Below are 27,535 nucleotides of genomic sequence, written 5' to 3'. Positions count from 1 at the left end.
CCAGACAAAGAGATCTGGCAGCTGCATGTAATTCGGGACTCTGGTAATCCCTAATCCCTAATCCGGCCCCATTTGCACATAAATGCAGCGCCTGACTTCTGACCCCAGGGGTCCTGGGAGCCGTTTGGGGGGTTGGCCCCCCTGTATTTACTCTGTGAGTTTTCATTGGCTGAAAGCCCCTCTTGGCCTCCTGGCCACTGAAAGGAAGAGGATTTCCCAAAGACGGTCTCTTTCTCAGGATGGAAGAGAATTCCTGCAAATGGGCCTCCTCAGTATCCAGGGCTCCAGAGAGGACCCCTAGAAGAGCTGGGGAGGTGCCCATGGGGCTGGCAGGTCTGGCTGAATTGTGGCTGTGGGACCCCAGCCTCCTGGACCCTTGGAACTGATGTGGGGGGAAGGGGGGAAAGGGGGAGATCCTGATGGAGACATAAAGACACGACATCTCGCGGGATTGGGAGCCGAGAACTTGCAGCTGCGGAAAGACAGGCCCTTGATGATGGGACTTAGGACAGACGTAGACATAGACACAGAGAGGTGTGTCTCTCTCTCTGATGTGTACTGAGAATTTATTGTGTGCCCAGGACCGTACTCCATATTTTGCAAACGTTATGTCATTTAATGCCACAACAACTCTTCAAAGTAAAGTAGTTACGGCTATCCTGGTTTTACAAATAAGGAAGCCGAAACTCAGATAGTTGACGTGAATTGCTGGCTATCTTAGTGTCTGTAAGTGTCAGCTCACTCCAAGTGCAGAGCGCTCCTGTGTCACAGGCTGCCTTGATCCCTCCTGTGGCGGGCCCATCCCTCAGACAAGAGGGGACTCCAGGTGCAGGCTTAGCCGTCTTCCTGGGCCTTGGAGTGTAATAGCTAAGAGCTTAGGGTCTGGAGTCAGGTCGCCTGGGTTCAAATTCCAGCTCGACCACTTAATGTGGGCAGTATGGTGGGGGCTGCAGGACAAAGTTGCCCCCAGACTTGAGGAAGAGACGCCCCAGCCCTGAGGCTCCTGCTTTCAAGGGAACCACTCTGGCTCTCCTCTGGCCACACCTGCTCCTCTGAGGTGAATCCATGGGAAAGTGCCCACTTGGAACCCTCCTCCTCCTCTAGATGAAAAGCATGTTCCAGCTACCTGGGTCGCCAGAGTTCTCTGCCCAAATGGCCCCACACCCACTCCCTGTGGAGGCCTCTTCCCTGGGTCCGTCCTCCCAGGCCAGGCCACACTGCTTGCAGGAGTTGGAGTGTTGTGTGTAGACCGGGCCGTGGCCAGCGTGGAACGGCTGAGTCTAAGAATCTAAATGCAAATCTGGCCTTCCAGGTCCTTGTGAAGGTTTATTTGTCAAGGTATTTCGTTCAACATATTTATGATTTTTCAGTGTTCAGGCTTTTGCTCAGGGCCCTACAAATGTCAGCAGTGGCCTGGCCCTAGCACAGAGTCTAGAGCCAGACTGCGTGCCTGGGTTCAGATTCTGGGCTCAGCCCTTACTATATTAGCTATGCGACCTTGAGTAAGTGACTAAATCCCCCTGTGCCACCTGTATTTTCATTGTAAAATAACAGCACCTACCTCATAGGGTTATTGTAAGATTTAAGAAAGATTATGCATGGAAAGTGCTTAGAAATACTGCCTGGAGCAGAGTAAATGCTGACTTGGATTTAGCCCTTCTTTCCATTTCAGGGGGGCTGTGTTTAGAAGGATTGCACTGACCCCAGGAGGCAGGGAAGGGTGTGGGGGAAGCAGAAGGGACACCGAGCATCGCGCTTGAGCTCCGGGACTCTGCCACTCTATTGCTGTGTAATCTTTTGCTAATTTCTTAGCCTCTCTGTGTCTCTTTCCTCATCTCTAAAATGGGGATGATTTGAACAACCTCGAGCTGGAGAGTGGATAAGGATTAAATGAGAAAATATCTGACAGTGCTTGACACAGTGCCCAGCGCATGGCAGAGAGTTGACAATTTCCCAGTTTTTCTTTTGAAACATACCTATTTCTTTCAATTGTCTTCCCTTCCTTCCCTCTCTACTCCTCACTCAGATTTACAGGCACTTGTTTCATTTCCTCTATGCAAATATGTGAGATGGGTTTTCCAGATTGGGAAACTGAGGCTCAGAGAGGGGAAGTGATTTCCTCGAGGTCACACAGTGATCACGGAAGGGCCAGGGCTTGGGCCACCAGTTGTGGAGAGAGAGCAGAGGGATGCTTCCATCTGCTGTGCACTCACTCTGTTCTTGGCGCTTATATATCGGTATGCAGTGCTCACAGACACCCCAGGGGGTGGGGAGCCTTACAGACCCCCATTTTACAATTGACAAGACAGAGCCTCAAGGATATGAAGGGACCTTTCTATAGTAGACCCCTCTCTGCTACCAGTTTTCTGCTTTTGGAAAGTGTGGTAAGTAAGCTTTCCTAAAAGTGGCTCCAGCTTCAAGCAGGCTCATCTTTGCAACCTGATTTCTCACTGTCTCCCAAAGGATGGGGCATAACAACTGTGAAATGATTGGTACCCTCCTTCCCTGGATTGGACACCGGTTTCAAGAATTCCCTGAGGGGCTAACCTCTAATTTCAATATGTTAATGTGTGGAATCTAATGGCATATTTATTGCTTATGTAGATGCTAGTTATTTACATGGGAAACTGATTTATCTATTAGATAATTAGTAAACTTCAATAATTGCAAAAACCTTTTAGCAATCAGTTGACATTTAATTAACATACAATAACTGTCTTATTAAATCTACATTAAATGCCTATTGGAGTTAATTAAAACTCATACCTATGACTCTACATTCTTTGGGAATCCTCATTAAAGCCCACTAGTAAGAATGCAAATAGGAAAATTCCCGTGAAAGTGGTTTGTAATGAAGTTGCCTGAACGAGACTCAAACATTTGCTCATTGCCAACAATGTACTTAAAACAATGGCAAGCAAGACAGAAATAGACGTTGCCTTCAAGGAATGTACAGTCTGGTGGGGGATGAGGAGATTAATCGAATAGTCACACAGATAAATGTTACTCTGCAACTCTGACAGGTGCAATGAAGGGCAGGTATGCGCTGGGAAGACCCCTGAGAAGGAGGATTTGTCCTGGTCATGGGGGTCAAGGTGGCTGCTTGAGCTGAGTTCTGAAGGTTGAGTAGGAGCTATCCAGGGAAAGAGAGATGAGGAGGTGCTCCAAGCAGAGGGAACAGCATCTGCAAAGGTTCTGGGGACAGAAGGAGCATGGCCAGTAGATGGACTCAAGGCCAGTCTTGTATAGCAGGGAACAAAGAGGAGCGTGGAGACAAGGAACCTGGTCCTTTTCCTATAGGCAATGAGAAGGGGAAATTTGTGTGTGTGTGTGTGTGTGTGTGTGTGTGTGTGTATGTGTGCACACATGATTGGATCTGTGTTTAGAGAAGGTCATTCTGGCTGCAGCTGGGAGAACGGGTTGGAAGGAGACCCGAATGGATATGTGTCAGCCAGTCAGGAGGTTCTTGCAGTGGACTGGATGATAGAGGTGAGGACGGAGAAATGTTGAAACAGTCAGCCCTCAACAGGAGCTGGTGATTGGAAGGGAGAGATCGAGAAGGGCTTCTATGAGTCTGGCTTTTGGAACTGGCTAGTGCCATTCATGGAAAGCAGGAACACTGGAAAAGGTCCAGGTTTGGAGTGAAGACCAGGAGGTCAGTTTTGGATATGCTGAGGATAAGCTGTCCAAGAAGAGATGTGAAATAGACAGATATATAGGCTTTGAACTCAGAAGAAAAGTTAGGGCTGGAGATTTAAAGAATCCTCATGCTTGCGTTCCACTCCAGAGATTCTGATTTAATTGGTCCAAGCTGCAGGCTCAGGTTCTAATAAGCAGGCAAGTTTGAGAACGACCAGCCTAGTAGAAAGCGTAAACATAAAACCAGGCTTTCATATCCACTGCCTCCGTCTGGGCATCTCCAGCTGATTCTGATCACTTCCACCAGAGCCCGTTCTCATCTGGCCGTATATATGCTCATATTATTGTTGATGCTGTGAGTAATAATCACATCACCCTTGTTACCGAGTGCTTCCTCTGCTCCAAGCACTGTGCTCAGGGCTTTGTTTCTGTTCTCTCATTTGATCTTCACAACAAAATTATGAGCTCGGTGTTATCTCTATTTTACGGACAAGGAAACGGAAGCTCTGAGAGGTGTAGTGTCTTGCCCACTACAGTCACACGGGCGGTATTAAGGAGAATTGAACCCAACTCTGTTGGACTGCAAAGTCTTCATGCTCTATCGCTATGATATACTGCTGGTCTCACCATAAAACTAGGGAGAGGTTCTTTAATGTGCCTGTCTCACTGGGTATAAGTCTGACAAGGGATATATGGAAGGATCGGCGAATGCCATCCATGTCTAAGATGGGACCCTGGTCCTCAGCAAGAAACGCTTGCTCTTTGCTGGGGAAAGAAAAAGGGGAATGTTTGCCAGTGGCCTTCTCCCTTCCCTATAACCTGTCTTGGTTTGGAGCCGTAAAAACTAACAGAGAAGAGAGAGAGAATTAACATGTATCGAATAGGTCAAGAAATTATGGCAAAGCACTCCAAATTCACATGTACATCATCAAACCTTGTTGATAAGTCAGCACTTCTTAAAGCATATTCCAAAATTAAATGGTGTTACTTGGGAAAAAAAGGCTTCTGTGGTCAAATAAGTTTAGAAACTACAGGACTCCCCAGATCCTTTATTATGCTACTCTGAAGCTCCAAGGGAGGTAGAGAGAATGCAGTTTCCTAATCTTATTTAACCCAAGAATGCTTCTTTTCTTTTTTATTTTTTTTCACAGAGCATCTAGCTCAGAGTTTCTCAAAATGTGGGTCCCCAAATCACTTGCATCAGAACCACCTGAGGGGCTTCTCAAAAATGTAGACTCTTGGGCCCTGCCCCACCTCGGATCCTGCACCAGAAGCTCCCCAGATGGGCCCAGAGATCTGCAATTTTTTCAATCATGCAGATGATTTTGGTGCCCGCTAAGTTTTATAACCACTCTCCTAGAAGGACTAATGTTATGAGAAACACACTTTGGGAAATGCTGCTGTGGACTGAATATACCTTTAACTTCCTTGAATTGCTGTTCCCAAATTGATATAGATGCTGTAATGAAATACAAATTTACTTGAACTGTTGTCAAAAACCCAGAGTTGTTTTTGTTAAACATTAATGTTCTTGATCAGAGGGGCTAACTGTACTATTACCCTTCTTTGTGGGGTCAGTGGGACGTTTATGAAATTAACTAGGAGTTTTCACATCCGGAAATGTCAGCCTAGAGCACGCAGAAACCACCGAACGCAGAGGTTCTCTATCTGCACTCTGCGCAGCCTGGAGATTCTGTAGGGGCCTCAGAAACCATGGAGAAGGGGAAGGAGAGGTAACTCTGCCCATCCTCTGTTTCAGTCAGGGCAGTTTTACTATGATTTGCTTAAGTTTTGTTTGAAATCAGGATCTGACTACTTTAAAAAAAAAAAGTTTGCTGACCACTGATGCAATTCCTTCCTTTGTCAGAGAAGGGATCTGTGACCCAGAGAGGGAAAGAGACTTCTCTACAGTCACTCAGCGGGCCAGTGGCTGAGCCAGAAGGAGCCGCCCCGGCCACCACTTGGCCCAAATCGCTGTCCAGAGTGTCGGGGCTGTTTACATGCAGCCCACGGCCGGTGCGGCCAAAGTCAGCTGTAAGTCAGAGCCGGACACAGCCGAGGAGAGCCCGCGTCGTCCTCCTTGGGGCTGACCTCCCTCCCTGGCCTCACCGCTCCTCTCCTCGCTGCCTTTTCCCAGCACCTAAGCATATGTATGAAGCGGAAATCAAACGCCTGCCTCGGACTTGACAGAACTGCTGAACTAAGAGCCATATATTGTCCTCTACTGAAGGACGTCACCTTGTCAAGATAAAGCTTGGTACAGGCTCTGCAGGAAGCTGGGCTTCCAGGGCGGGATCATGTATATTCATGGGGGCTCCGAGCCTGCCCACTGCTCCACCCCCGGCTCCCTGCCAGCACGCTGACCAGCCTGGGCAGCCCGGGAGGCCGTTTGGAGTCGAGGGGACATGGTTCTTCCATTGCCCACCTCTTACTGGGAACGGGCGCTGGTGGGGGCCGGTCTCCTGTTAAACTCTCCTGTTAGCATTCTCCCTGTTCTTAGCTTTGGCGACCCAGCAAACTCCTAAGCATGGCATTCAAGGCCCTTGTGAGGGACCCTGGCCTCCCTCCATAGGATCTCCATGGACTCCACGCAGGAACCACACGAGGCTTCTTTCTTCACTTTGCCCTCCCCCACAGGCCCTCTCACACGACGATGCTTTTGCTCAATGTGGTCCCCTGCCTGAGGTTCCCTCTCCCCCTTCTCTGCTTGGTGAATCCCCATTGTCCCTTCAAGGTCCAGCTCAGACGTCAGCACTACCTGAAGCGTTCCCGGGCCCCTCAGATTGGTTTGTCCCTCCCTCCTCTTGGCAACCAGACAACATCCTGGCATTCTGGCATGCCCCTCACCTTTTGCATAATGACTTATGTCTCTTTCCCCTTTCCACTGAGAGCACCTTGAGATCAGGGCAGCACCCCCAGAACCCAGTCTAGGGCCCCGTCTGAGGTGGGGACCCGTAAATATGAACTGATGCTCTGGTCACTATGCCTGTGAGTATTCGTTTGCTAGGGCTGCTGCATAACCAACTACCACAGCCTGGGGGCCTTCAACAACAGAAATGTATTATCTCACAGTTCTGGAGGCTGGAAGTTGGAGATCAAGCTGTCGGCAGGGCTGGTTTCTTCTGAGGCCTCTCTCCTTGGCTTGCAGATGGACATCTTCCCCCCGTGTCTTCACAAGGTCTTCCCTCTGTGTGTGTCTGTGTCCTAATCTCTTCTTATAAGGACACCAGTCCTATTGGATTAGGGCCCACCCTATATGATCTCATTTTACCTTAATCACCTCTTTAAAGATCTTATCTCCAAATACAGGCACATCCCGAGGTACTGGGGACTGGGACTTCGACATATGACTTTTTGGGGGACACGACTCAGCCTATAGCACTGTGTAACAAAATCATCTCCAAATTTAGCAGCTTAAGACAATGAGTTTATTATGCTCATGGATTCTGTGGGTCAGGATTTTGACAAGACACTGCAGGGACAGCTAATGTCCCATGATATCTGGGGTCTCAGCTAGGACAGCTCAAAGGCTGGAGCCGGAATCCTCTGAAGGCTCATTCGCTCACAAGTCTAGCATGTGGGCTGGGACGACACAAAGACCAGGAGTGGGACTAGGACGCCCACATGTGCCTTTTCCAGGCGGCTTGACTTCCTCCCAGCATGGTGGCCTCCGGGGAGCTGGGCTTCTCACCTGGTGGCTCAGGGCTCCGGGGGCAAATGTTCTAGCAAACAATGCAAAGCTGCATCACCTTTGAGGACCCAGCCTTGGGGTCATACAGCCTCACTTCCCTTGTGCTCTGTGGGTGGAAGCAGTCACAAGCCCACCCAGATTCAAGGGGACAGGAATGAGACTCCACCCACTTTTTGATGGGGCAGTGACAAGGCCACACTGGAGAAGAGGACGTGGGAGGTGGGACATTGTTCTGGCCATCTTTTTGGAAAATGTAATCTGCCGCAACTGAACTAAGTAGAATTCAAAGGGACACCTTACAGTCATCATTATGGGACATGTTGAAGTTTGTCACAGTCGGGAAAACAAGGCTGGCTCTCTAGTTTTCCTTGGAACATTACTTTGCATATATACATGTTTTGGAGTTCAGTGTTTTTAATTTTCATGTTTATCCATTATAACAACCATGCCCATCAGCCGCTAGCTGTGTGGCTTTGGAGGTCAATGAACTATTCCTTGCAGAGCGCTCAACACAGGGCCTGAAGCATGATAAATACCCGAAGTTTTTGAGTTCCCTGTGTGTTGAGCATTTAGAATCATGTTTGTTTAATCAGCATGCATTTCTCCTGTGCCTTTAGGGGGCCCAACACTATGTTTAGGAACTTATCTATCACTTGCACAGCAAACAGTATTTGTAGATTTTGTCGTTCAACAAACACTGTCATTGTTCAGTCATTCAACAAACGCTGTTATGGCATCCACCCAGGGGAAGGAAGAGGCTCTTGGCAGAGGAGGCTGCTCCTCAGCTAATGCTGTGCTCAAGATGCATCGGGCAGAATTCTAATAGCATCCGTGTGTTTCATTTTGCCCATTACGACACCATTATATTTTAAAGCTTGTCTTTCTAACTCTCCTATTTTTCTTCTAGACGGCACTCCTGCTATATGGCTCTAGTTTCTCTAACCATTAGGAAGGTATTATGGTTACTGGAGATTCATCTATCATTTTATGAGCCTCTTTCAAGAAAGGAAATAACAGGTTGTTTCAAGTGCGAAGTGACAGTTCACAAAGACCCATGGAACAGGCTTCCTGCTCCCGGGGGATCAGCCAAGCGGTGTTTATCTTTGACACAATAAGCAAAAGATCAGAAATGATTACAACAAATGGCAGAGTAAACAATCCATCCACAGCAAAGGGCAGCTGCCCAAGAGCCGGAAATTGGATCCACACACAGCTGCCAATTCCAGACTGTGGCCCTGACGGCTCCATCGCTCCTCTAAAGGATGCAGCGGGCAGCAGGGTGCAGGCTCACCCATCCCCACCCTAAATGCCTTGGCAGGGGGACCCAAATCTGAATCCCTTCAGTGGCTCATGTCCTCTTGGGCTCAAGTCTAGCCTCCTTTTCTGGGCTCAGAAAGCCCTGTATGATCTTGGGACTTGTCAATTTGACCCATTGCTTTGTCCCCACTGCCTAGAGCAATGTCTGGCATAGACCAGACATTCGGTTAATACTTGTGGGTAGAGGAAATGATCTGGCCCCTGCCTACCTCTCCAGCTCCATCTCTTGCTTCTCTCTCCCTGTAGTCATCACTGAGTTTCTTTTGGTTTCTAGAGTTCAGTGTGCTTTGTTTTTTCCTCCTTTGCATGTTCTGCTTCCTCTGCTTGGAACGCTCTCCTCCACCTCTTCCTGGTTAACTCCATACTCCCTGTTGGTCTCAGCTCAGATGCCCTTTCTTCCAAGAAGCCTTCCCTGACCCCACTGCCTCTGGGTCTGGCCACCTTTCTGGCCTTTTCTCTAGCACATTCCTTTTCGTAGCCTCTGTCTATGTTCCCCACTAGGATGTAGGCTCTTTGAGGGTGACAATGGTGTCTTGCTCACCGCTAAACACCAAAGACTCGAGCTTTCCTTCCCCACAGCTGCGGGGAAGCAGCTGTCCAGACGGGGGCTCCACTTCTCAATCTCCCATCCACCTTTTACAGTGGAAGAGGAGGGCAAGTGATATGTGTCCCTTCTGGACCAAAGTGGTTAAGTAGGGGGCACCCCATCCTTCACACCCTCTCTCTTCTCTCATTCTTCAATGAGATGCAAAGGATCTAGTGAGGGACTCTGAGGGGACATTAGATGGCAGCACCCTGAGTTCCTCAGCTCCCCAAGAGAGATGACCAAAGGGAACATCCACATCGGACTTTGCACGAGTGTGAAATGAACTCTCACCGTGTTAGCCACTGATACTTGGGGCTGCTCGTTACGGCAGCTAGCATTACCTGACTAATCTACTGCTTTGCCTCGACAAGTATCTGTTAAAAGTGGAGTTTCCTGGCCACCCAGCCTCGCACCATGTCTGTGCAGCCAGCCGGGCCCAGCACCTCCCAGGAACCCACAGTCTGGCTGTGGAGGGGAGTTTGGGAATCAGTTCACATCATCATTAAAGCATCAATTTGTTAGATTAAATAGACTGAGCCTTGGACCATGGGGCAACATAAAGATTCTTTTTTCCTGGACAGAAATGGCATTATTCAATCCAGGGCATCTTCATTAAAATAGGTGACTGAAGGCCTTTGACATAGTACATTAGATGGGGTAAGAGTTACTCTCCCCCTCACCCCTTGTCCTGTTATGTCCTGTAGATTCCACCTCTGGCCTTCATTTGTCCTCTCTCCATCTCCACTGCCCACCCAGGGTTCAGTCCTCCTCTCTCAACAGAACCACCCAAAACCCTCTGGACTGGTCTCCCCATGGTCAGATGTGGCCAACATTCACCTTACCTGTGTTCACCATCTACCACTTCACAGCCGTGTGGTTCTTCTAAAACCCAGAACTGACCTCTTTGCCACCTGTTGTCTTCAGGGGAAGTCCACACTCCTTACCTAACATTCAAGACCCTTCAAGGTATGATTTCTGCTTCTCTCTCCCATCTTATCTTCCATGAGTCTGCTTTATCCACATAATATTTCAGAGACTCCAAGCCTCCCTTCTCCCATTTGTGCCCTGGGCATTTCTGCATCAAAGACTTTGCTCGTGCTTTTCTTCCCATCAATGCGTGGCCAGGCTTCAAGTCTCCATCCAAATGCCACCTTTTCCAGGAAGCCTACCTAGATTGTCCTCCGAAATCCCACAGCCATTTAGCTGAGCCTCTCTTAGGACCTCTCTTAGCCTGGGTGTCCCTGAAAGCTGAGCCTGAAGAACAGGCTTGTGTGTCTTTAATGTATTGGGAAAGTGGTGCCAGGGAGCCAGTGTGAGGACTCAGGGCAGTGAAATGGGAAGGAGGGAAAGCTGATACAAGCATGGGTTGCTGAGCTGACCACCATTCAAGGCCTTAAGAAGTGAGTCTTAGGGCATCTGCCTGGGGGAGTGAAAGGTGGCCCCACAGGTATTAACCACCTCCCCTTCCCGGTTGCACACGTGTGTTCCCAGCAGGTTCCCCCGATTCCTCTCCCTGTGACTTCAGAGAAGGCCGGGGCAGGGAGTGAGAGGCATGTGTCACGGACTCAGACCTGGCTCTGTCAGGTTGCACCTGCAGGAAGCTGGCCAAAGCCTGTGCAGAGCTGGTCACCCCATGGTGGCTGGAGTGACAGTAGTGGCTGGAGTGGCAGGGGAGCCGAGATGTTTTAAGTGGCGTATGAGGTGTCTGACACTTGGCCCTTCTCCCAGTCTACTCGCTATTACATTTTTTGTGTACGTATTGTTGTTTTTCTAATCCGGGGCTTCTTTGAAGACAAGAATTGTATTTTATCCCCGATACCCAGCATGAGTCCTGATACACGGTAGAGCTCAAATATGCTGAATGAATGAACGAAAAGGTTCAGATGATTGTTTTTTTCCGCAGAGGAAAAATATCTAACATACCCAAAGGAAATCTTCCTTCACTGTGAATTACAAAAGAGTGGGGAGTGGGGTAGCTATATCCAGAGAAAACCCGGAACAAAACAATAACATAATAAAAGCTAATATTTACTCAGTGCTTACTACATGACAGGTGGTTTAAGTGCTCTCTGTATGAGCTTATTTGATCCTCCCAACAGCCCAATAAAGTATTACCATTAATATTCCCATTTTACAGGTGGAGAAATGGAGGCAGAAAACTTGCTCAAGGTCCTGTGGTCGTGAGTGGTAGGGCTGGATTTGGACCTGGGTAGTGGTCTGATTCCCACATCTGGGCCCACACCCATCACATGGCGTGGTTGGTGATGCCCAGGACAGGATAGGGTCGCTGCCTGGACATCCTTACCACTCAGACCCTGGAAGCTGGGAAGGGCAGGGAATTTACTACAGTTTATTTTTGCTAAAGCTTCTGATAAAGTCTGCAAATGTCTGTTACATTCTCATTAGCTTCTGTCTCTTCCCATAGGGGAGGGACAAAACGTGGAGTTTAATCTTCTAGGCGTTTCTCTCTGTCTCGGTCTCTCTCTCTCTCCCTCTTTTCTTGCAAACCAATAAGGAAAAGAGCATACTGATTTGAATAATAGGCAAAGGATATTCACAGAAGAAGAAGTACAAATAATCAATAAGGAAATAAAAGTTTACTTATAAACAAAGAAACATAAGTTAAAACAATAATATGCCTTTTTTCCACCATCACACAAGCAGACTTCTTATTTTCTTGCTGTGTGATTGTAGCCGGGGTTGGCCAGGATCCTAAGAACAGATTCCCCCGTTCACTGCTGGTGAGTGTTTCCAGGGGGCATTTGCGAATATGTAACAGAAGCCTTAAAAGTTCGCACACACTTTAATCCAGTGGTTCCTTCTGGAATAGATGCTAAAGACGCATTCAAGGATGTATGCAGAGATTTAATTATACATATATTTACAAAAACATTATTGATGATAGTGAAAAAGTGAAAGCAACTTAAATGTCCAACAATGGGGCTGGTTACATATCCCAGTGGATTAGCAGGCAGTCATGAAAAATGACGTCGTGGAATAATATTTTATGGCATGGAAAGAGGTGATGATAAAGGGTTACGTGAGAAAAAGCGGGTTACAAAAGAGGTAAACTAGTGGAGGCGAGAAGACGTGTACATAAACAGCTTGACCGTGAGTGCTCAGGCCTCCACTCAGCCTAGCAGCAGAGGAGAAAACGCACAGGCTCCGGAACCAGACTGTCCAGATTCCAAACGCAGCCCTGCTAACAACTGGCCATGCGAGTTTAGATAAGTGCCTCAACCTTCCTGTGCCTTCGTTTGCTCATCTGTAAAATGGGGATTCATCGTAGCACCTACCTAAATAAGTTGGCATATCCTAAGAGCTTAGACGTGTGCCTGGCACCTAGTAAGCACGATGTGAGAGCGTGTTAGGCAAAAATTTTCAGTGCTTTATCAGAAATGAAAGGAAAGGCCTGTGGAGAGAGAAGTTCCTTCTCTTGCAGGAGATGGGGACCAGCCTCAGAGAGGCAGCCACACCTGCTGTGGTCTTGAGGACGTGAAGGGCTTCCGGAGGTGGAGAAGGAGCAGGTCGAAGGCCTTCCTTCCTTAGCTCTCCCCAGGAGGCCAGCTCCGAGTCTTCCTCTGAAGGGAGGGTGGGACGGTCCTCTCACTGAGCCACACTGGGCCTTGGGATGCACCTGGCTGCCGGGAAACTGCAGGCCTCACCGTGGGGCAGGTGGCTCCCGGGCCCTGGGGTAGCTCCACTCTGCTGCCCTGGCCAGGCCTCCTCTTTGTCCGTTTGTGCTCTGCATTTCCAGTTTTGCTGAATGCAGCACGCTTGCCAGGCAAGTTTTAGGACTGAAGGTTAAGCCTTGTTTTAAGAAATATACATGCTTTTTAAAGAGATTTTTAAAATTTTAAAATTTATATTAAATAAAATAGTTAACGCTTTTACAAAAGTTTCTGTTGAGCCAAAGTTTTGGAAATACATTTATCTTACAGAATTCTTGGGTTTCAGAGCCTGGAGTGACCATTCAAATCATGCAATTGGTAGATGGAGAGATGATAGCGCGATAACGGAAAGTCCTACCCGGCAGGTCTTGGCAGAACTAGGGCCAGACTCCCAGTTGAGTTCGTGAGGACAAAGCCACAACCCTGGTGCTGGAGTCAGGGGAAGTAAAAGGAGGCAGATTTTTGGCTCAATATGAGGATGACTGTTTTAACAGGCAAACCTGTCCAGAACTGAAGTGGGCTGCCTACAGGTAGTGAGCTCTCCATCCCCAGGAGCATGTAAGCCAAGACTGAAGGACTCTTGGGAAATGGTGCAGCTATATTAATTGGCCTTTGAGCTTCTTTCAACTCTGAGATTCCACTGTGCCATGATCTTTCATCTTTTTTTTAGTTAATCATTTTAACAATAAACTATTTCAAACATACAGAAATGAAGGTAAAAATAATGTAAGAGAGACTCATATCTCACCACCCAGATTTAAGAGGTTAATATTTTGCTGTATTTGTTGTAGCCCTCTCTCTTTCTGAGGAAGAAAAACCTCAGATGTGGCTCAAGTCCCCTTTTTCTTTCCTTCCCAGAGGTAACCATTAGGTTAAAGTTTTTTTTTTTTGAATCACTCCATATCAGTTTTTTTTTTTTTTGCTAAGGAAGACCGGCCCTGAGCTAACATCTATTGCCAATCCTCCTCCTTTTTTTTTTTCTCTTCTTCTTCCCAAAGCCCCAGTAGATAGTTGTATGTCATAATTGCACATCCTTCTAGTTGCTGTATGTGGGACTCCGCCTCAGCATGGCTGCACAAGCCATGCGTTGGTGTGTGCCCGGGATCCAAACCTGGGCTGCCAGTAGCAGAGCGCTTGCGCTTAACCGCTAAGCCTCGGGGCCGACCCGTCCATATCAGTTTTTATACACTTAATGCATATATATGTAACCATAAACAATATGTAGTATTACTATTTGTGTTCTTAAAATTAACATCAACTGTATCATACCGACTGTATTCTTTTGCAACTGATGTCTTTCATTTAATGTTATGTTTTTGAGACTTAACCATGTTGATGCATGAAAATATAGTTCATTTCAATACTTGTAGAACTACCTGTAGAGTAGTTCATTGTATGAATGAACTGCACTTGATTTATTTCCTATTTATGGACATTTAGATTGCTTCTTAATTTTTTTTCTATCAGAATATCTCAAGGTGGAATTGCTGGATCATATTACATGCACATCTTCAACTTTACCAGATGTGAACAATTTACTCTTCAAAGTGGTGTGACCATTTATAGCCTCACCAACAGAGAAAGAGTTCCTTATTCCTCCCATCCTCCCAAATATGTGGTGTCAGCCACTTTAATTTTTGCCAATCTGATAAGCATGAAAAGTTATCTCAGTGTTACTTACATTTATTTTTCTTTCCCTCTTCCCTCCCTCCTCCCCCATATTACACTTGCTAGGACCCCAGACATCTTTGCTCTTGTCTTGCAAAGAAATACTTCCAACATTTCACCGTTATGTATGGGGTAGCTATAGGTTTTTGGTAGATAACGTAGCAGGTTAAGGTTTTCTTCCTAGCTTAAGAGGTTTTTAAAAATCACGAATTAGTGTTGCTGAATTTTATCAAATGCTTTTTCTAAATCTATTGAGATGATGGTTTTTATACTTTAATTTGCTAATCGGTGAATTAAAATGATAGATTTTCTTTTCTTTTTGATTTGGTTCTTTTTAAAATAAGGAAAAATATTTCAGATGGAATTGAACCTCTGTATGCTCCACATCAATCTCATTTTTTCCCTCCCTCCCTCGAGGCAAATACCACCCTAAATTCAGTGTTTATCATATCATTCTCATGCATATTTTCATACTATTGCTACATATGTATGTATCATAAACAATATGTACCATTGTTCCGTGTGTTTTCAAAGTTTATATAAATGGTATCTTACTATGCATACTCCACAATTTGCTTTTCCATTTTGATACTTGAAGCTCTAGTTCATTCTAGTTACTATTTGACATTGCATTGTGTTGCCACACAAAATTTATTCATTCCTTCTTTTGTTTAGGAACATTAAAGTTGTTTCTAATTTTTAGCTATTGCAAACAATGGGACAGATAAATATGGCACTGATAAATATAGTTATAAAAGACTCCTTCTGCACAATGCAAAACTGCCTTGTTGTGCAATAGAATATGCTCTTTTTCAAAGTTGTTGAATATGACCAAATTGCTCCCCAAAGCATGCTCCCAGAAGTGTAAGTAGAGGTCTGTTTTTCCACATCCTCACCTATACTTGATGCTAGCAGGCTTTTTTCTTTGGTGAGGAAAATCAGCCCTGAGCTAACCTCCGTTGCTAATCCTCCTCTTTTTGCTGAGGAAGATTGGCCCTGGGCTAACATCTGTGCCCATTTTCCTCTACTTTATATGTGGGATGCCTGCCACAGCATGGCTTGATAAGCGGTGTACAGGTCTGTGCCCAGGATCCGAACCTGTGAAACCCGGGCCGCCAAAGCAGAGCGCGTGAACTTAACCACTACGCTACCTGGCCAGCCTCTATCAGGCTTTTATGGTTTGCTGGTCTGATGGTTACAAAATGATATTTCTTTTTTGTTTGCTGAGGAAGATTGACCCTGAGCTAACATCTGTGCCCATCTTCCTCTATTTTATGTAGGATGCCACCACAGCATGGCTTGATAAGCAGTGCATAGGTCCGCACCCAGGATCTGAACCCACAAACTCCGGGCCACCGAAGCACAGCATGCAAACCCAACCACTACGCCACCGGGCTGGCCCCTCATTATTGTTTTAATTTGAATTTCCATAATTTACTAATGAGACTGAGAATCTTACGTATATTTTTTTTTACCACATTGCTGTTCATATCTTTTGTCTTCTTTTTCTTATTGATTTGAAGACTTTTATATATGTGTATATATATATGTATGCTAATCATTTGTTGGTCATATGCATTACAAAGATATTCTCCTAATCTGTGACTTGAGCTTAAGACATAAATGATCAGTATCATTATGGAGTGAGTACTCATGGAAATTACCACTCAATTTAAGAAAGTCGCCAGCTCCAGAAAGCCTTCATATGTCCCTTCCTAATAATATTTACTTCCCCTCTCCTGGATGTAACCACTTGATTTTTATTTATCACATTCTTGCTTTTTTGTATAGTTTATCCACCTATGTAGGCATCCCTAAACACCACCGGTTAGTTTTGCCTGCTTTTGTGCTTTGTATAAGTGAAATCATTTTGTAGTTTTTCTTTTTCTTTTTTGGAAGATCAGCCCTGAGCTAACATCCATGCCAATCCTCCTCTTTTTTGCCGAAGACCAGCCCTGAGCTAACATCTATTGCCAATCCTTCTCCTTTTTCTCCCCAAAGCCCCAGTAGATAGTCGTATGTCATAGCTGCACATCCTTCTAGTTGCTGTATGTAGGACGCCACCTCAGCATGGCCGGACAAGCGGTGAGTCAGTGCGTGCCCGGGATCCGAACCCGGGCCGCCGGGAGCTGAGCGCGCGCACTTAACTGCTAAGCCACGGGGCTGGCCCCATGTAGTTTTTCTTTTATGTCTTGTTTCTTTGACGCAACACGTTTGTAAGATTACTCCTGGGGAGGTGTAGCTATAGTTCCTCATTTTCACCGCTGATGGTATTTTATCAAATGAACATTCCACAATTTATTTATCCATCCTATTGTTGATTTGTTTTTTTCCTCCAGTTTTTGAATATTTCAAACAACATCACCACGAACATTCTTGTACATCTCTCCTGGTGCACGTGTACATGAGTTTCTCCAGGGACTATACCTGGGAGAGGAATTTCTCAATCATCAGGTATGCATATCTTCAGCTTGAATAGATAGTGACAAACTATTTTCCAAAGCGGCTGTTGTAGCTTGTCTTTCACTTTGCTTAAGGTAGCTACTGTTGAGCTAACTTTTTAATTAAAAGGCAGTCAAATTTATCAATATTTATCTTCTCTTGTAGTGCCTTGTTTAAGAAATCCTTCTCTACCCTAAAGACATTTTCCCTGTTTTAAAGTTTTGCCTTTACTATTTAGGTTTTTAATCTACCTGGAAATAATTTTTGTATATGATGAAAATGGAGGCATCTAGTTTTACTTTTTTCAATAAGGATGGCCAATTGTTCCAGTGCCATTTATTTAAGAATTCATTCTTTCTCTATTGATTTGTGACATCACCTTAGTTACATACCAAGTTTCCATTTAAGGATAGATCTTTTTATTGAGGAGAGTTTACTTTTGTTTACCACTTTCTTTAATTGCTTGATTTATTCAGGTTTCCTATTTCTTCTTGAGCTAATTTTGGTAATTTTTATTGTCTAGAAGTATAAAATTTCTTTAGGTTTTCAAATTTAAAAACATAAAGCCAATTATAGTCTATTGTGATTTTTTTTTTTTTTTGATGAGGAAGATTAGCCCTGAGCCAACATCTGTGCCCATCTTCCTCCATTTTGTATGTGGGATGCCACCACAGCATGGCTTGATGAGTGGTGCGTTGGTCCACACCCAGGATTCGAACCCACAAACCCTGGGCTGCCAAAGTGGAGCACATGAACTCAACTACTACGCCACTGGGCTGGCCCCTCTATTGTGATTTTTGAATTCTCTATTTTAGTTATATCCTCTCTTTATTTCTAATTTTGGATATTTATGCCTTTTCTCTTTGTTACCTTGTTCAATCTTGTTGGAAGTCTATTATATTAATTTTTTTAAGAAAAATAGCTTTTGTCTTTGTTGATTCTTTCCACTGCTTTCTTTTTATTTCATTAATTTTTACTCTTAATTTTAATATTTCCTTTCTTGTATCTTGTTTCTGTTTCTGATCTTTTTACTGGTTCTTAAGTTGAACAGCACTCCTTTATTTTCTATCTATCTTTCTTTTATTTTAATCAGTGCATTAGCAGTTTCAAATTCTCTTCTATGTACACTTCTGGATGTATAGTTTTAATACGCAACCTTTAATGACAGGCCATGCTAAATATTTTATAATTTCTATTGTTATGCCCTCTTTCACAATGAGTTATTTAGTAATGCATTTTAAGGTTTCCAACACGCTTGTTTGTTTTGTTTGAATTAACTTTTATGGTTGCTTTCTAATTTAGTTTTATTGTCACAAGAGGAAATGGTCTATATGATACTAATTTTTTGGTGTTTGTTGAGATGTCCTCTGTGTCCTAGATGTTGTATGTGCTCATTTTTAGTAAATTCTTTATACATACTAGAAAAGAATACATTTTCTCTATTTATTGACTGAAGGCTTTATATATGTTTATTAGAAAATGTGTTAATTTAGTTGTTCAAGCCTTTTATACTTTAATAATATTTTGTCTGCTTGATATATAATTCTAAAAGAAGCTTGTTAAAACCTCCCACTATTTTTCTTTATTGGTCAGCTTTTTCTTTGTAATGTTATCTGTTTCTGCATTGCATATTTTGAGGTAATTTTGTTAGGTGCATATAAATTCATTATTATTATCTTTTCTTGATGGATTGTTTTCTTTATATGATATATAAATATATAATATATATACTAAACTATATAAAATATTGTACTTTAAATTTTATTTTGTCTGATATTAATATTGCTACACCAGTGTTTTGTTGTTGTTGTTGTTGTTGGTAATTGCACAGGTAATCTTTCCTGTGCCTTCATTTCGACATTTCTAACTAATTTTATTTCAGGGTGTCTCTTATGAACGTTTTACTGGATGTAAATGTAATCTTATAATCTCTTTATTTTAGTAGGTGGACTTTATTTTGTCACATTTGTCTTAGAAACAGAGCCTGAAGCAACTCCAGGGCATTAAGAGAGAGAGAGAAAGGGGAACCAAGGCAGAGGAGAATGGAAAGCAAATGTAAGGACTTCACAATAAGCCATGAGACAATGCTGATGCTTGACAGGCACACCTGCTTGGCCTCTTGGTACATTTCTGCACATGCTTTACAGACACACTCACACCTTGGAAAAGTCCATCGAAGAGGAAAAAGGAAAAGGAATTTATCTGCTGGCTCCTATCTATCTCCTGTCTCTATTTAATCAAAGTTTGCCCCTTGGGGATTTCTCTCACCTGAACTTCAGGTTGAGTTACCTAGTCCTTGCACTGTGACATAAAATGCCAACTGAGTGGGAGAAGGCAGAGACAATGGGCAACGGCCTCTGGCCACAGGCCCACACACAGTTGATTGTCACTTGGCAGTTTCTATAGCAGAGCAAAGGCTGAGTATCTGGGAGACAGGCGAGGCCAAGAGAATTTGAGGGTGTGCACAAGATGCATCTCAGACAATGTTCATTGTAATTACTTACATGTTTGTGTTTATTATTTTACCACCTTGTATTGTGTTCTACGTTTTCTGTTCTTTGTTTTATTTTTTTTCTCCTTTTCCTGCCTTCTGTTGAACTAAAAAAGTTTTGTACATCTTCCCCCACCTCTGTTAAAATAGTTTATTTTCCCCTGTTGCAGTTTGGAAAATAGACTGTATTTTTATTTTATAGTGGTTATCCTTGGCTTCTTACATACTTAATTACATACCTATACTTAAGTACACATTTTTCTAACAGATTTAAAAGTCATTCAATATTTCTATCCTCTTCCAAAACACAACACAGACTTTAACCCTCTTTAACTGCTAATTGAACACCCTTCCCATCTTGTTGTTATTTTTAGTAATACTTTTACCTATTATTAACCAAATAATTGTCTCTTTTTCAGTTAATAGTTAATTAAATTTGTTGACGTATTTTATTTCCTAGCTCATTAGCTTCCCTCTGAACTCACTTGCTTTCTTGCTGAAGTATATCCTTTAAGAGTTATTTTTTGGGGCCGGCTCCGTGGCTTAGCGGTTAAGTGCGCGCGCTCTGATGCTGGCGGCCTGGGTTCGGATCCCGGGCGCGCCCCGAGGCACCACCTCTCCGTCCAACGCGAGACCGAGTCCCACGTACAGCAACTAGAAGGATGTGAACCTATGACATACAACTATCTACTGGGGCTTTGGGGGGAAAAAATGAATAAATAAAATCTTAAAAAAAAAAAAAAAAAGAGTTATTTTTTGTTTGTTTACTAGACTTTATCTTTTTAGAAGTTTAGATTTACAAAAAAGATTGAGAAGATTGTCTAGAGATTTCTCATATACCTTGTACAGATTGACCTATTATCAGCATCTCACATTAATATGATGCATTTGTTATAATTAATGAACCAATATTAATACATTACTACTAACTAAACTCATACTTTATTCAGATTTCCTTAGTTTTTACGTTATGTTCTTTTTCTGTCCCAGGACCCCATCTAGGATGCCACATTACATTTGGTCATCATGTCTCCTTAGGCTTCCCTCGACTGTTGCATTTTCTCAGACTTTCCTTGTTTTCGAAGATCTTGACAGTTTTGAAGAGTACTGGTCAAGTGTTTTGTAGAATGCCCCACTACTGGAATTTGTCTGATGTTTTTCTCCTGATAAGACTAAGGTCATGAGTTATTGGGAGGAAGATCACAGTGGTAAAGTGCTATTTGCATTACATCATATCAAAAGTACACAACATAATACCAGTCTGGTTTATGACTGTTGATGTTGGCCTTGATCACCTGGCTGAGGAAGTGTTTGTCAGGTTTCTGACAAATAATAAAGTTTATTCTCCCTCACACCTTGCCGCACCCCTTCCATATTATTATTATTATTTTTTTAACTTTTTTTTTCCTCAGTGTTTTAGTAGTCCTCTGTTCCTTTCTCCTTCTTTTTTTTTTTAAATTTTATTTATTTATTTATTTTTCCCCCAAAGCCCCAGTAGATAGTTGTACATCATAGTTGCACATCCTTCTAGTTGCTGTATGTGGGACACGGCCTCAGCATGGCCAGAGAAACGGTGCGTCGGTGAGCACCTGGGATCCGAACCGGGGCCGCTGGCAGTGGAGTGCGCGCACTTAACCGCGAAGCCATGGGGCTGGCCCGCCTTCCATATTATGTACTTTGGAAAGAAGTCAACATGTGCAGCCCACACCTAAGGAGTGGAAAGTTATGCTCCCCATCCTTGAGGGCAGAGTATCTATATAAATTATTTGGAATTCTTCTGCATAGGAGATATAGCTCTTCTCAATCATTTATTTATTGAATCATTTATTTATATAAGTATGGATATTTATTTTATACTTTGGGTTATAAGCCAATACTACTTTTTTTATTTTGTTGCTCAAATTGTCCCAATTCTGGCTATTGGGAGCTTTTTCAGTTGACTTTGGTGCTCCTTTGATACACCCCCATCGATGTGTTGTTGTTTTTGACACTTTCTTACTTGATGGCGCTACAAGAAGCTCCAGGATCATATTATATATTTCCTGCCCCAGTCTTAGAATTAGTTGTTTCTTTAAGGATCCCTGTTTCCTTTTATTGGAGAACGGTATTAGAAACCAAGATCTGGGCATTAGATGTGCTCATTGCTACTGAAGTGTCATTTCTTTTAGGCCCTCTCAGCTGTTAGATCAAAAAATATATTTGCTTATACTAACCCATGTGTATACATGTATCTATAAATGTTTCTGAATATAACTGTTTGTATCTTTATTAAGCTCACTGTGAGTTCATACTCATGGTTCATACTTAGAACCATGAGTTCATGAAGTTGGATGTCTCCAACTCTAATCCTTGAATTGTTCTGGCCTCCTCCTCTTATCTGTAAACTCTCACCCCAGTATTGAGAAACCTGGCTCTCGACATCCACCATCCACTTGATTTGATTTGAAGGAAATCAAAGAAGATCTAAATAAATGGGGAGATAGTCTATGTTCGTGGATAGCAAGACTCAAAGTTGTTAAGATGGCAATTCTTCCCAACTTGATCTATAGATTTGACACAGTGCCAATCAAAATCCAAAAAGCTATTTTGTGGACATCAACAAATTGAGTCTAAAGTTTATATGGAAAGGCGAAAGACCCAGGATAGCCAACGTGTGAACAAAGAACAAAGTTGCAAGACTGACACTACCCAGTTTCAAGACTTACTATAAATCTACACTAATCAAGACAAGATAGTATTAAAGAAAGAACAGACACATAGATAGATGGAACAGATATGGAACTGTTCAATTCCAACATACATGTATACTGGTTTCAGATTTTTTAACCCATACTGCCCTGGGAAACAACTTTATCAAGTAGAGTGCTTAAATGCAGTTACTTTTGCCTTTAGTCTTATAGATTCCACAGATTTCCAAAGTTACTTAGGTCAGCACCTTGTTTCCCCACCCCTTTCACTGAGGTTGTTTCATACATTTGTAGTACTGTTAGTCTTTTGTCATAGTCTGCATTCCTTCCTAGGATCTCTGACCTCCTAACTGATTTTTTAAAAAATTTGAATATTAAGGTTCACTCTTTGTACTGTGAAGTTCAATAGGTTCGACAAAGGCACATTGTCATGTATCCACCATTACAGTATCATATGGTACAGTTTCACTGCTCTAAAATATTCCCCATACTTCACTTATTCATTGCTCTCCCCTACCCCCAACCCCCTGGCAACCACTGGTCATTTTACTATCTCTATATTTTTGCCTTTTCCAGAACGTCATAGAATTGGAATCACACAATATGTAGCCTTTTCATATTGTCTTCTTTCATTTAGCAATGTGTATTTAAGTTTCCTCCAAATCTTTTTCGTCACTTCATAGCTTATTTCTTTTTTTATTCCTAAATAATATTCCATTGTATGGATGTACCACAGGTTGTTTATCCATTCACCTATTGAAGACACCTTGGTTGTTTCCAGTATTTGAAGATGATGAATAAAACTGCTATAAACATTCACATGCAGGTTTTTGTGTGAACAAAAGTTTTCAAATCAGTTGGGTAAATACCTAGGAGTGTGCTTGCTGGATTGTATGGTAAGGCTGTGTTTAGCTTCGTAAGAGACTGCCAAACTGTCTTCCACAGTAGCTGTAACCATTTTTCACTTCCACCATCAATGGATGAGCGTTTCTCTTGCTCCACATCCTCATCAGTATTCAATATTTCAGGTTTAAAAAATTTTTTTTTTATTTTAGCCATTCTAATAAGTGTATAGTAGTATCTCATTCTTTTAATTTGTAATTCTCTGATGAGAAATGATGTTAAGCATATTTTCATATGCCTATTTGCTACTTGTGTATCTTCTTTAGTGAGGTACCTATTCAGATTTTTTGCCCATTTTTTAATTAGGTCATTTGTTTTCTTATTTTTATGTTTTAAGAGTTCTTTCTATATTTTGGATCTACAGATATATGTTTTACAAATGTTTTCGCCCAATCTACGGCTTGTCTTTTGATTTTGTTGACAGTGTCTTTCACAGAGTAGAATACTTTAATTTTAATAAAGTTTGATAGATCAATTTTCTCTTTCGTGGGTCATGCTTTTGGTGTGGTATCTAAAATCTCATTGTCAAACCCAGTGTCATGTAGATTTTGTCTGTCACATAGATCCATGTTTTCCTCTAGAAATTTTATAGAATTGCATTTTATATTTAGGTCTATGATTCATTTGGAGTTAATTTTTCTGAAAAGTGTAAGGTCTGAATATAGATTGTTGTTTTAAAAAAATTTGGAAATCCAATTGTTCCAGTACCATTTATTGAAAAGACTATCGTTTCTCCAATGAATTGCATTTGCTCTCTTTGTCAAAGATCAGTTGACTATATTTGTATGGGTTTATTTCTGGGCTTTCTATTCTGTTCCATTGATCTAAATGTCTATTCTTTCTTTAATACTATCCTGTCTTGATTGGTGTAGATTTATAGTAAGTCTTGAAACTGAGTAATGTCAGACCCTCAACTTTGTTCTTCATGTGTTGGCTATTCTGGGTCTTTTGCCTTTCCATATAAACTTTAGACTTGGCTTGTCAATATCTACAAAATACCTTTTTGAATTTTGATTGGGATTGTGTTGAATCTATAGATCAAGTTGGGAAAAATTGACATCCTAACAATTTTGAGTCTTGCTACCTATGGATATGAAATATCTATGCATTTATTTAGATCTTCTTTGATTTCTTTCATTAGGATTTTGTAGTTATTCTTATACAGATCATGTACATATTTTGTTAGGTACGTATCTAAGTATTTCATTTTTTTTCATACTATTGTAAATGATACTGTTTTAAATTTCAAATTCCAATTATTCATTGTTGGTATACATAGAAGCCATTTGCTTTTGCATATTAGCCTTATATCCTGCAACCTTGCCATAATCACTTATTAGGTCCGGGAGTTTTTTTGGTTGACTCCGGGATTTTCTACATAGACAATCATGTCATCTGCAAAAATGGATAGTTTTCTTTCTTCCTTCCCAATTTGTATACCTTTTATTTCCTTTTCTTGTCTTATTGCATTAGCTAGGACTTCCAGTACAAGTGGTGAGAGGGAACATACTTGTTCCCAATCTTAGGAGAAAACATTAAATTTTTCACCATTAAGTATGATGTTAGCTATAAGGTTTTTTTTGTAGCTTTTTTCTCTTAAATCAAATTGAGGAAGTTTCTTTCTATTCCTGACTGGCTGAGTTTTTTTTTTAATCATCAACGAATGTTGGATTTTGTCAAATGATTTTTCTACATCAATTGGTAAGATCTTCTTTAGTCTGTTGGTGGGATAGGTTACATCAATTGACTTTTAAATGTTGAACCAGCCTTGCATACCTGGAATAAATCTTACTTGGTTGTGATGGTACAATTCTTTTTATGCATTGTTGGATTCAATTTGCTAATATTTTGTTGGGGATTTTTGTATCCATGTTCATGAGAGATACTGGTCTATAGCTTTTATTTCTTATAATGTCTTTATCCAGTTTTGGTATTAGGGTAATGCTGGCCTCACAAAATGAGTTGGGAACTGTTCGTTCAGCTTCTGTTTTTCTGGAGGAGACGGTAGAGAATTATATAATTCTTTTCATAAGTGTTTGATAGAAATTAGCACTGAAAGCACCTAAGCTGGGTGCTTTCATTTTGGAAGGATATTAATGGTTAATTTAATTTCTTTAATAGATATAGCCCTATTCATATTATCTATTTCTACTTTTGTGAGCTTTAGTAGTTCATGTCTTTCAAAGAATTTGTTTATTTCATTTAAGTTATTAAATTTGTAGGCATAGTTTTTCATAATATTCCTTTGTTAATCTTTTGATATTCATGGGATCAGTAGTGATGACTCATCTTTCATTTCTATATTGGTAATTTGTATCCTCTCTATTTTTTTTTTTTTGTTAGCCTGGCTAGAGCTTTATCAATGTTTTTATCTTGTTATTATTTTAGTTTGTATTTCTTAATCATAAGTTAGCATACTTTAATATATTTATAAGCCATTTATATTTCAATTTTTCTGAAAATACTAAGCTTTTAAGTTTTTAAAAATTTTTTCCAGCTTTTATGAGGTATGATTGACAAATAAAAATTGTATATATTTAAGATGTACAATGTTATGTTTTGATATATGTATACTTTATGAAATGATTACCACAATGAAGTTAATTAACATATCCATCACCTCACATAGTTACCATTTTTTTTTGTGGTGGTAAGAACACTTGTGATGTACTCTTTCAGCAAATATGAGGTATACAGTACATTATTATTAACTATAGTCACCACGCTGTACATTAGGTCTCCAGAACTTATTAATCTTAGAACCGAAAATTTGTACCATTTCGTTGATATTTTGCCTTTCCCCTGACTCCCCAACCTCCGGTAACCACCGTTTTATTCTCTGTTACTATGAGTTTGACTGTTTTTTTTCTTTTTAGATTCTATGTATAAGTGGGATCATACAGTATTTGTCTTTCTGTGTCTGGCTTATTTCACTTAGCATAATGTCCTTCAGGTTCATCCATATTGTTGCAAACGGCAGGATATCCTTTTTTTTTTTAAGGGTAAATGATATTCCATTGTGTATATGTGCCACATTTTCCTTATCCACTCTTCTGTTGATGGACACAGGTTGTTTCCATATCTCGGCTACTGCGAATAATGCTGCAATGAACATGGGATTGTAGATATCTCTCTGAGATAGTGATTTTATTTTCTTTAAATATATACTCAGAAGTGGGATTGATGGATCATATGGTAGTTGTATTTTTAATTTTTTGAGGAACTTCCATACAATTTTTCATAATGGCTGTTCCAATTTACATTGTCACCAACAGTGTACAAGGGTTTCCTTTTCTCCACATCCTCGCCAACACTTGTCATCTTTTGGTTTTTTGGTAATAACCATCCTAACAGGTGTAAGATGATATCTCATTGTGATTTTGACTTCCATTTCCCTGATGATTAGTGATCTTGAGCACCTTTTAATATACTTTTTGGCCATTTGTATATCTTCTCTGGAAAAATGTCTATTCAGGTCCTTTGCCCATTTTTAATCAGATTATTTTTTTTCTATTGAGTTGTATGTGTTCCTCATAAAGTTTTGATATTAACCCCTTATTAGAAATACGATTTGTAAATATTTTCTCCCATTCCATAGGTTGTCTTTTCATTTTGTTAATTGTTTCCTTTGCCGTGCAGAAACTTTTTAGTTTGATGTAGTTCCACTTGTTTATTTTTTATTTTGTTGAATGTGCTTTGTTGTTAAATCCAAAAATTCATTGTGAAGACCAATGTCTGTCTATTTTCCTTTATGTTTTCTTCTAGGAATTTTGTAATTTCAGGCCTTATGTTTAAGTCTTTAATCCATTTTGAGTTGATTTTTTGTATCTGGTGTAAGTTAAGGGTCCAATTTCATTCTTTTTCATGTGGATATTCAGTTTCTTGACACATTTATTGAAGAGGCTATCCTTTCTCCATTGTGTATTCTTGGTGCCTTTGTCAAAAATTAGTTGACCATATATGTGTGGGTTTATTTCTGGGCATTCTATGCTGTTCCATTGGTCTATGTGTGTGTTTTTATGCCCATACCATACTGTATTGGTTACTATAGCTTTGTAATATAACTTGAAATCAGAAAATGTGATACCTCCAGCTTTGTTCTTCTTACTCAAGATTTCTTTAGCTGTTCAGGGTCTTTGAGGTCTCATATAGATTTTAGGAATTTTTTCTGTTTCTGTGAAAAATATCATTGGAATTTTGGTAGGGATTGCATTAAATTTGTAGAGTAGACATTTTAATGATATTAATTATTTTAATCCATGAGCAGGGATATCTTTCCATTTATTTGTGTCTTCTTCAATTTATTTCATCAGTGTTTTATAGTTTTCACTGTACAGATCTTTCACCTATTTGGTTTAATTTATTCCTAAGTATTTTATTCTTTTTGATGCGATTGTAAATGAGAATGTTTTATTTATTTTTTGGCTAGTTTGTTGTTAC

The sequence above is a fragment of the Ceratotherium simum genome, chromosome 22 (assembly GCF_057802395.1).
Source record: "Ceratotherium simum simum isolate JZ-2026a chromosome 22, ASM5780239v1, whole genome shotgun sequence".
Taxonomy (NCBI): Eukaryota; Metazoa; Chordata; class Mammalia; order Perissodactyla; family Rhinocerotidae; genus Ceratotherium; species Ceratotherium simum.
Note: the sequence above shows the minus strand (reverse complement) of the source record.